At 35.3% G+C, this 12337-nt stretch overlaps 1 protein-coding gene across 1 annotated transcript in view; it reads left to right on the forward strand.

Annotated features, from left to right (window-relative positions):
* Positions 1–12337, forward strand: part of agmo (alkylglycerol monooxygenase) — a 49586-nt gene that overhangs the window by 10961 nt on the left and 26288 nt on the right. The window lies entirely within an intron of this gene.

Here is a 12337-nt window from a genome sequence, read left to right on the forward strand (position 1 = left end):
CAAATTTATTAGAAATAAAAAACTGAAAAGATCCTGTTGCATAAGTATTCATACCCTTTTCTGGGACACTCAAAATTTAGCTCAGGAGCATTCATATTGCTTCTAGATGTTACTACACTTCGAGTGGAGTTAAACTGTGGCAAATTCATTTAAATGAGTATGAGTTAGAAAGGCACACACCTCTCAGAAAAGGTCTAACAGCTGAAAATGCATATCAGAGCAAAAACCAAGTCCTGAGTTCAAGATAACTGCCTCAGTGACAGACTTGCGTTAAGGCAATGATCTAGGGAAGAGTTCAGAAAAAAATCTGCTGCATTGAAGGTTCACAGAAGCATTATCCATAATGGAAGACGATTGGAACAACTAGGACTCTAGAAAATGTCTGCCAGCCGCCATCCAAGCTGACAGAGCTTGAGAGGTGAAAAGGTGAGGCAAAGAATGACAGATAATTGCCAAATGCAGATGTGCAAAGCTTGTCACATCATACCCCAACAGACTTGAGGCTGTAAAGGTGCTTCAACTATGTACTGAGTTAAGGGTATGAATACTTATGCAATGTACTTATTTCAGTGTTTTATTTTTAATACATTTGTAAAATTTGCAAATTTGGTTTTTGCTTTGTCATTATTATTGTGTATGGAGTGTAAATTGATGTGGGGAAAAAACTAATTTAAAGCAGTTTAACATAATGCTGCAACAAAACAAAATGTGCAAAAAATTAAGGGGTGTGAATACTTTTGCAAGGCACTGTATGTTTTTTGTAAGGCATGTTTATTAAAATGACTTACATGTCCTAATTAAGCTATGGCCTAATCCTGGCTTAGTCTAAGCCCTGTCTGTGAAATCAGGCCTAAATATCATAAGATTTCAGTTGACTAAATCTACATCAATCCTCCTAACCACGCAGCATTCGTTCTGGATAAACATTTTCGTCTTGTTTTTATTAGTTGTTGAAAATGTCAATAGATTTTCGTCATAGTTTTTTTTTTCCATTCAAAATGTCTTTTATTTTGTTATCGTCTCGTTTTCGCCAGTGAAAAAAATGTGGTTAATGAAAATTATGCCTTCGATATTATGCCCGATCCTTCGAATCTCGCTTATAGCTCATGTTCGTGTCCACAACTCAAAAATGTACTTTTCATTTTTCATTGTCATGCATAAAATAGCTTTTGGTCCCGTGTAAATGTTCTGGAAACGTTATTTGTTTCTGAAGCCATATCTGCGGATGTTAGCTTTATGTTATTTTCATAACGGCTGGTTTAGTTCCATGCTAATATTTTTTTGACCCTTAAGGGTTGTATGTCTTGCTACATTTGCAAGTTCATAACTTGGAAAAGCAAGTAAACCGATGACTGTTTTTGATTTACTTCAAACTCCATAGGAGTTTTACTTTCCATATTTCAGTAAACACTTTTATATACAGTATAATCTATTGGCTACCCAGATGTGGAAAATGCATCTTATCTGGCTGCGCATTTGAAATATCAATCTGTCAAGAAGTAGGCAATTGCAAAAGACACTTATGTTTGCGTAGCATGAGAGTTCAGGCAAAGAGCCGTGAGACGTGTGTCCAAACAGAGGATAACATTGTCACAGCTGTAATCTTTGAGTGCTGTGGTGTTTTTCTTCTTTCTTCAATAGCAGCCGTCGCAGAAAAGCATTGCCAGTAAACATACTTTGTTACCATAGACTGTAAATCTGCTTTTCAACAGTTCTCTGTCTTGAGACTTTGAATCTTGTCCTTGGAAGCAGCTCTGCTGTATGCTAGAGGAGAAGAAAGTGTAATCCTTGTTTTGGTTGACCAAAATACAATTTTACAGGCTATTTTGTTGTCTCAAATGTGCATTGCTCAATGATTTGCCCCATGTCCCCTTCTATTACACAAGTAAACATCCTCACTGTGTCAGGGGCCAGGACATTGACTTTATTTTCCTCAGAGTAAAAAAGGTAAAAACAACCTACTGCCCTTTGCTTCTGAAGTATGCTTACCATATGCTACACCAATTCCATCCATTTGAGATTTAATGTTGATACGATGGCAGGACGTTTTTTAAATTACATCTCTCCAGACTTCACTTGGACCCCTAAATAAAGTGATGAGGTGCTTGTGGCTGTCATGTTATGTTTTCCATTGTGCTCCGAGTCGGAAATGTCATTTTTGTCAGAGGTCTCCTGTGCCCAATTTGTTCTTTTTGATGTCGGAGGAAATTATTTGTCTAGTTTTCTGTTCCATCACTGTCCAAGATGACTTCTTCTGGATATCATATGGTTATAATTCATACAAGGCCCAGGGGTAATGGCTTTGCTTTTTTATAGCTACAGTAGTTTAACTGCTGTACCTTTACAACCAGAGAGTATTGCTGAGAAAAGAATCTGAAATGTGACTGAAGTAGCAATGGTTCTAATTTTGTTCTGAATGATTTGTAAGTCTTAAGAGTTTATTTTTCTAGCTGACTAATGAGTTTATGTTGACCGAAATTGATGGCTTTTATCCAGCCCTAATAAATAATTGACTCAAAAGAGTCATTTGTTGATGAATTGGACTTATCTGGCCGTGCTTTATTTTTGTTGTTGCAACCAGCATTCAAAAAGTTCTCAATTCCCAATCCTAGACAAGGGGTACGACTTTATTACTAATTTTTAATTGCTAGTTACTTGTAAATGTCGATCTCCTGTTTTCCTCTCTTATCAAAATAAACATATATGTTTAATATTGTTTTGGATTTGCTTGTAAACAGTGATTCATCTGTGCATATTTCACTCCTGATTCAGACTCATTTTTTTTTTTCTATTGGAGAAAGCAATATTATGGAAGCATTGGTTTGAAAACATCTTATTGATAGATTTGTTTATTATAAAAATGCATCTTGTGAATTACTTGCAATTACTTATGGATTATTTGAATGATTTTATAAGATGTTTAGACTCTCATTCTGACGGCACTCATTCACGGCAGAGGATTCATTATTATTTCTCAAAATCTGCTCAGATAAAGAAACAAACTCATCTACATCTTAAAAGGCCTGAGGGTGAGGACATTTTCATTTTTGGGTGAAGTAATTAAAAATATTAAATATATATAAAGAAAGTGTTTTTAATTTATCACATTAAAATGCAATGCAAACATATAAAAAACCTTTTAAAACATTTATTTTATGTGCCTTGCATGCAAAATGTGTTATTGATTATTTGATGACCAAAAACTTGCACCAGCTCTTTGACCGAACCACATGTCCACCTTTGCTATTTCAGATTTCCTTTCTGACCACGGACTTGAGAGGTTAACAGCTGGTGGTCTTAAGGTTTAGCTAATGATCCTTGAATAGTTTTCATACTCAGTTTTGGTTCAGTTGGCGTGCAGAAGCTTTTATCTAAAGGACTATTCTTTTGGGACTTGAAAGCTATAAATCTTTATCCTAGCATGAGAAAACAATTTTAGAGGCATAACAGCAGAAATATGACCACTATAAAACTATACTGACCCTAATTAGTGCCATTGTAAAATCGGAGCAGTTTTTAGATCGTTTTTTTTTTTTCATTTCATTTTCACTCACGCAAGTTAAGAACTTAAAATGAGAAAATCCCTTGTTTGATAATATAGGCATGCGGGGATCTGTTAAAATGCCTGTAATATCTGTAATATAATATTTGTAGCATTAAAAATTTGTATTGTGTTGTATTATTTTACATAATTTATCACAGCTGTTCTGACTGACGTTTAAAACTTAATTCAAGACCAATTTGTAAAGTAGGTGTTTTTCCCTGTCTGAAGTAACCATTTAATATTGTTAGAAATTCATATCCTCATAAATCAAAGGCTGCGTTTGGTTTTGGTGGCTTTTGATGTTGTCCAGGCATCTGCTTCTGCATGAGCTATTTGCATGCGTTCATTCTGCTCTCTTCTGTCATTCCCTGTCGCATTTTTTCCACATGTTGCCTTATTTTCCAGTTGCCTGCAAACCTTTATTGCGACTCTTGGTGGTGTTTGGCCTTTCAATGTCTTCCTCTATAGTGATGCCACACTCCACTGTAGCGGGGCTGGCTTTCCGACCGCACGATCGGTTTTGGCAACGTGGGCCAGACGAGGTTTATGGTTTAGCTCGGACTAGGTTAATGGTCTTCTGGATTCTTTTACGCATCAAGTTTTTTTTAAAAAATCTGTAGACAGAGAAGTGTATTAAAATAGCTGCGGTCCCCAATGTGCAATAGGAAATATGGTCGATTGCACTGTCTACAAGATGTGCTTCTGCATTAAAGCAAACAGATATTTGTTGCCATTTGAATTGTATAGCTGACATTTCAGTGTTCTTGAAATAAAATATAACGTAGAGAGATTAAATGCGGCCAGCTCGCTGACAGCGGTGGTAGCTTAGTTTGCTCTGACGCTCTCGTGGAGGCAGACCAACAGTGATTCTGGTCCCCATATGCTACTATTTCCAAGCAGCTCCACCAAAACCTCAGCTCAACCCTCCGAAGAACCCGATGGGCTTTTGACAGGAAGGCCACGGTGGCTGCTGCTGCATTAGGGCTTCATCAACTTAGTCTTTCATTTCTTACTTTCATGAGTCATGGGCATTGAAAGATGTACGGGTGGGCTCCAGAAGTCTGAGACCACATTGACAGTCTGGGATTGAGGATCTACTGCAACTTAAACCTGGAAAGGTTTTGGGATTTTGAAAAATACAAAGACATTCTGAGAATCCTGAGAGTCTTAACAGCTGATAAAATCATCACGAGTAATGCAAAAATGAAAATTCTGTCATTAATTACTCACCCTCATGTCGTTCCAAACCTGTAAGACCTTTCTTCATCTTTGGAAGACAAATTAAGAGATTTTTTATGAAATCCGAGAGCTTTCTGACCCTGAGTAATTAATGACAGAATTTTCATTTTTGGGTGAACTATCCCTTTAGCTTCTTGGGAAATGAAAACTGCATGTTTGTAAGAAACAAATCCATCATGAAGGTGTTTTAACTTTTTAAACTCTTGCTTCTAGCTAAAATACGAGTGTGTAATCGATAATAACGGTTTCCTCCAGTGAAAGGGGTGAACAGTTCTTTCCCTGTTGTCTTCTCACATCAAAATCCACTGACATATGTGACTCTGGACCACAAAACCACAAAAAGTCTTAAGTAGCACCGGTATGTTTGTTGCAATAGCCAAAAATACATTGTATGGGTCAAAATGTTTCTTTTTTGCCAAAAATCATTAGGATATTAAGTAAAGATCATGTTCTATGAATATATTTTGTAAATTTCCTATCAAAACTTAATTTTTTGATAATATGTTTGAGTAATATGCATTGCTGAGAACTTAACCTGGACTACTTTAAAGGCGATTTTCTCAATATTTAGATTTTTTGCACCCTCAGATTCCAGATTTTCATAAAATATTTATATCTCGGCCAAATATTGTCCAATCCTAACCAACCATACATCAACAGTTTATTTATCCAGCTTTCAGATTATGTATAAAACTCAATTTCAAAAAAATTGACCCCTTATGACTGGTTTTGCAGTCCATGGTTACATATTTGTCTGAGACTGTTTCTGCTTGTAAATGGTGCAATATTATGGATTCAGGGCTTGTATTCTAGCAGGAAGCAATGGTTTTAAGTTAAAATGTCTTAATGATGGATTTCTGTAGTATAAACACACAGCTTTTCACTTCACAAGACTTTAATGCATGTTTTTATCAGCTGTTTGGACTCTCATTCTGACGGCATCCATTCACTGCATTGGTAAGCGAGTGATGTAATAATACATTTCTGATGAAGAAACAAACTTATGTACATCTTGGATGGCCTGAAGCTGTTTTGTTTCGGTAAATGTTTCATTGCATCCCCAAAAGTTTAAGAAGATTGATTGTCCTACAGTAATGCTCTCAGATTGGAGTGCATTAGATGGCAGACTTGCTTAAATAACCTTAGTTTTGGTGATTAATTTGGCCTAAGGTTGCATTCTGTTCCTCGTAGATGTGTAGCATGACGTCTTTAGATTAATTACAAGTCCTGCAGGTCTTTGGATCAGGAGACCCACATGTAAGCCCAAATTTCTTAAGCAGCATGCATTTCAAGTCCCTAACTCCCTCGCCTTTTCATTCACGAGTCACATAAAGACATTTGAATAATGATACTTTGGGAAACGTTTATCCCGTCCAAGGAGGATATTGTCTGGGTTTCTAAGACATGCTTTTATCTGGTGTGCAGTCTAGCAGAAGTGTCATATTGTGTCAGTCTATTGTAGTTTGAGGTTTGGTTGAGGTTAGATGTTATTGGTTTAGACAGGGGGCAGGGAGGGTTATAAAGCCGGAGAGAAACTATAAACAAGTTATAGAAGACAGTACGTAATGTTACATTCTTTATCACCTCACCCCGTATAGTGTTTTACAGTGGTAAAGGTGTTTACGGCAATTGAGGCGCTGGGTTTTCCAAAACAAAACTTTGGTCGTGTTAGAAAATGCCATTTTGTGGCTGTCATCATTGAAAGTGCTTGGGGCAAAATGAGTGAATATTACATTTGATGTAACCTTGTAAAGTTGCACAGAGGAAGGTTGTATGGTACAGAGGTTTGACTTTATTTGGACATTTTTCAGAATCAGAAAAGCCATAAAAAGGCAGATTTCTCCAGTAGCACATGTGTTTACATATGCAACCTCTCAATATCAGGTTCAGGATACAGTAGTGGCACACATTTAGCGTTTACACAGACGGCAGCAGTTGTCAAGACAAACACATCGCGTCAACGCTGCTGCGGGCCGTCCCAAAGGAGGCCCGGGACTGGATGTTATTGTTTTCAAAAGGAATCCTCTTGGTGGAAGGCAGCGGGGTTTAACCCCAGGCCACGGGGGCTTCATAAATCTTCTCCTGCCTCTGGAAGTCCCCGGCCGTGCAGGTTGGAGGGCGTACAAAAGAATCGAACCGGTCAGGATGTAGAGCCAGGGCTCAAACGAGCACCCCTGGGACCCTGCAATAATATCAACAATGTCCAGCAAATCAGCCACTTGTGTTTGTAGGCGAGTGTGAGTGTGTGTGTGTGTGTGTGTGTGTGTGTATGTGATTTTTGGATGAGGCTAGACCAAGTCAGTCTGAGGGATGTCTCTTGCTGTGTCGAAAAATGTTGTCATCCAGGATAGGAGTCTAACTTCACCAGATGCCATGTGTGAAGTAGGGTGGGGTAAAAATATTTTTCTGATTATTCAGAATCTTCGTTTGAGCTTTGAGCGATCATTTGATTTCGGCGCTGAATTTCAGTGGCAGACCCCACCAGGGGCGCCGCTAAGGGGGGGAAAGTTAGGACAATTCTCTGGGCCCACGCACTTTAGGGGCCCCCAGATATCTGCTTTGGTGTGGTAGGGGGGGCCCAACTTCATATTTTGTCATAGGGCCCAAAATTGTGAGCGGCGCCCCTGGACCCCACTGATGAATGTACAACCACTAGGGCTGCCTTCAACTAAAGATTTTTCTGGTCGACTAGTAGTTATTCATTTTAAGCATTAGTCGATCATTAGTCGCACATTTATTAATAAACCATATAAATCATCATAATTAGCTGTTAATTGCCTACATAGCCTAAGCGCACGCAAATAAAGCTTGCCACAGCGCACCGGCAGAAGTAATGATTATAAATGTGTCCGAGAAAAACAGCAAGACTGCATTAACGTTTTAATTTACTGATAAACTAATGCTTTCTTTGTTTCCAGCTTAAAAGACAGGGACACAGATTCGTCATCTCCGCAGTGACATTAGTGATGCACCTGTTTGCATGTTTCATACGAATTACATAATCTAAGAATATTGGAATTGATTAATTAAAAAGTAGACATTTTACTCTCTATAGATATATTTTTCATGTCTGTAAGGCAAGTATACACAGAGTTTTGAAGTTTTGTGCTCAAGTTCACCAAAAAAGCACATTCTGTTTGCTTTAAATATTTTACAAAAGTGCAGCATTCTGAGTGCACAAAATAAACAGTCTTTACAGATTCAAAAGATGTATTACTTGTATCTGTATGATCAAAAATGATGGAGTATTTTAAGAGCAAGTGACCGCACGGCGCCTCCATCTGTCATGCAGTGAGCACGCTACTATTCAGCTTCTACATGCCGCACAGACATCTAGTGCACATTTTACTATGTTAACATTAGAATGAGTGGCCATGTAAAATTGCTACTACTTAAGATGAAATGTCTAATTGAGGTCAATGAATGATAGGCGAGCGTTTGGATGTCCTGCCCGATGTACTATATTAGCACATATAGTAACTGTTAACGATTTGACTGCATGACTTCGCCACTTCCTGTGGATTTTTTTTCTGCAACTAAGTTACTAATACAGTTTTGGTTGACCAAGCCTCTTCTCGTCAACTAACGGTAATTGACTATTAACAAATTGACTAATTAACAACCACATGACAAAAGTTGCCATTTTATCTGTGTTTGCAGTGCGAATTGAATGTTGTAAGTTAAAAAAGTCACTGTTTTGCCAATTTATGGTAAGAAAAATGCATTTACATTGCGTATTTCTTGCAGGCTGAAAGTAATAAGATACTGCGCAATCAGTGTAGTCTGATTAAAAAACGAATGACTAATTTAAACCAATACTTTTTAGTGAATCAAACATAGTAAAACACAGTGCAGTGAGATTAAGCAGTTCTTAAGAGCCAAGCCTTTTAATCAATTTTCAAAAAGAACACAAAGTTGTAATGAATTTGCATAAATTTCAGCATTTCAGAATATCGCCGGAAATAGCAGGTCCTCCACCGACTTTTTTATGAATGCTGTGAATTCGAAAATGCTGTTTTTTGTGCACTATAAAGTAGTAGGTCTGAGGTTTGACACAAATTTCACGATTCGATTCGATTCAATTAGATTTGATTCTGATTCACAAACTTGCGATTCGATTCGTTATCGATTATTTTGGAAATATATCAGGTACAGTACATGCCAAATTACCTCAAGGAAAAAAATCTTTCAACAAGTGCTGTAAAATATACATGAGTCAGTTAGTACTCCTTACTTACTGTGATTTGTATACAAACAATTAAATTATTTAAATTATACAATAATTCATGGTCACTGAATATGTTTTTTTGAGTTAAATGTGATGTTTCGTGACATTGTGTACAAGCTTTTTGCGGTTGAAACACTGATTAAGCAAATTACATGAGACAGGATATGGATTTCGTTCAGTTGACATACCTTCAGATGACTTTGGATGTTTATTCATGTTTATTTCATTCTGAAACTGGTATCCATCTTTTTCCTGAGTAGCCGATGAGCGGCGCCATGATGGATTCTAACCAGTGTTGCCAAGTCTGCGTTTTTTTCTCGCGGCTACTTTAACACTGTTTCCCAAGTTTGTTTTTCATGTCCGCGGGTTGAAGCAACCCCAATATGGTGATATTTAGCTCCTGGAATGCAAATTTTACCAGGGGAATCCCACCAAAAAATGTGTTTTCCCCCTCGAAATTACTGGGGGACCCCTGTTTGAGACGCTAGTTTGGGCTAGTTTGGGCTAGTTTGGAGTAACTAAAATAACTAAATATAAAACTGTGCAGATTTAATGTTATATTAGCGGCTCAGAAAATATGTTATTTGACTAGAAACACCAGAGACTGGAAATGTAAAGCACCGTTCCAGATGGGCGAGAATTCCGCTTTCAGGAAAAGATGGATTGAAGCGAAGGAGATTGAGTTGCCACTTCTCCTAAACTGAGGGGATATCTCACTCTAAATTAAACAGTGCCAAAATGGCATTTTTTGTTCGTAATAAATTGACAGAATTTTGACAATTTGAGACTTTTTCCTATCAAAAGTAACAAAGCACAAAGCTTATTACTATTTATTGGATGGGAGGTGCGCTAAAATGTCCTGTTTATTAACTAAAAAACAGGCTGGACTAATCGATTTTTGGGGTTGAAGAGTCTATATTGTTTTGTATTAATGACAATCGAGAAAACCGAGAAGTCTAGCCCTATATAGTAGGAACGTATGTGATTTCGTATGGAGCCATGTCTTTATGAGTGAGTCATTGATGCATTCATCCAAACAGTTTTCTCAAAGACAGTGATTTTCAATAAAAACACAATTTCTAAAATGTTAGTTGCTCAGTATTAATCTGTTGTTTATTAACAGGTAAATGCACTGTTCATTGTGTACTGTCATTTGAAAAGTACCACTCTTTTTACAAATGTCTCCAGCAGCAGCTTTGACTCTGAGCGAAGACATTGTGAAGTATTGTGGTGACAGACATGGTTTTGGTTGCTTCGGCTGACTGTTTGTGTTGGCCTCTCTTGTTCGCCGACAGCTTGTCCGCTCTGGCCAGACGTTTCCAGTTCATTGATAACCTGAGTGACATGGCATGCAGTCTCTCGCCACGCTGAGGCTCAGCGAGGCCCGTGGCATCATGCGGGAGCGAGTCTGAGGGTGGCACTAGATCTCGCATGCTAGCTAAAAAGGAAAAACTCATTATTGAGTGCATGTGATGAAAGCAGCTTGTCTGCCAAGTGCTCTTGGTCCCTTACAGTTTTTATAATTAGGTTTTTCGAATGTGCTAATGTTTAGCACATTAAAAATGCATTAACATATTTGCAAGTAGAGATTGGATTTATTGTTTCTTTCTTAATGTTTCTACAGTAGTCTTTAAACTGAGCACTGTAATGCACAGTGATATAATCTATGTATTTTTTTGTTGGTTTAACCCTTAACCTTGCTTGTGTAAAGGCCTCTTACCTGATTCATATCTACTGTTACAGATGCACTGTGACTTATCATAACTTTACGTGTGAGTCCGTACATTTCTGTTCCTGTACTTTGCATCCATCCCGGAGTTTATAGATAAGAGCCTATTTAAGTACAATAGACCCTGAACTTTGAGGTGAATTTTGTTATAATGCATAAAAATAAATATAAATGCCATGAATTTAATTTATTTCTTCTGTTTAGATAGACATTTAGATCATTTTGCCTTGGACCAGTAAATATCCACTTAGAAAGCAGAAACTGCTCAGATCACCTTAGCAAATGCCCTGCAACCACCAAGTGCATCCTAGTAACCGCAACAACTTGGCAATCGTGACTAAGAAGTACTAGAAATGTGGCTGTGAGTTAGGCATGAGCAAGTAAAAAGAAAAGTGTGGAAATATCAGAAATTTTTACAAAAATAAATAAATAAATGTTAAAAATTGTAATTAAAATTTTAGTCCATGTATATTAGCTTTGAGGTTATCTACTATATATGCTAAATCTATTTAGCAGTTTTTACTCCTTTTGCATGATATTATTAATATTTTTAATGACTCATTCTGTGCTACAAAGATTTGTCCAATCAATAATAATAATAATAATAATAATAATAATAATGATAATAAATGTATTAATTATTAAAAATTATATCATTACTGATGCCATATATCATTTTTCATATATCACTGAAGTTGACTATGAATATTAACACTATTTTTATTGTTGTTTTATTAATAATAATAATAATAATTAATCAATATTAATAATAAATAAATAAATAAATAACAATAATTAAATAAATAAAATAATTTAAATATTTTTTTTAAATATGAACAATTTCTTCTTAATAATAGTAATATAAATATTATTATTATTATTGTTATTAATAAGAATTAGTATATTTTTACCCTTTTGCATGATATTATTGATAATTTTGCTGACTCATTCTGTGCTACAAAGACTTTTGTCCAATCAATAATAATAATAATAATAATAATAATAATAATAATTAATATTAATCATAAATTAATAAAAAAAACAATAATTAAATAAATAAATAATTAGAATTTACATTTTAAAATATTAAAAATATGAACAATTTCTTGTTCTTCTTCTTAATAATAATAATAAATGAAAAAATAAAGCATTACTATTATATTATTGATAATTTTATAACAATAATACATTTAGTATTTTTTGATTAATTTAAATATTAAATCGATATTTAAATATTTAAAAAATATAAAATTTTAAATAATTAAAAATGAGAAATTATTTTTTTTACCCTTTTGCATGATATTATTGATAATTTAAATAATAGTAATGTATTAATTGTTATATATATATATATATATATATATATATATATATGTTGATTATATATATATATATATATATATAATCAACAATTAAAAAATAAAAATAAATCCAATTTAAATGTGAGAAATGTCTTATTATTATAATAATAATAATAATAATTATTATTATTATTATTACTGTTATGAATTTGTTACCCTTTTCCATGATATTATTAATAATTTAAATAATAGCAATAATGTATTAATTACTATACATTAATAATTATTAAACATTA

The sequence above is a fragment of the Garra rufa genome, chromosome 14 (genome assembly GCF_049309525.1).
Source record: "Garra rufa chromosome 14, GarRuf1.0, whole genome shotgun sequence".
Taxonomy (NCBI): domain Eukaryota; kingdom Metazoa; phylum Chordata; class Actinopteri; order Cypriniformes; family Cyprinidae; genus Garra; species Garra rufa.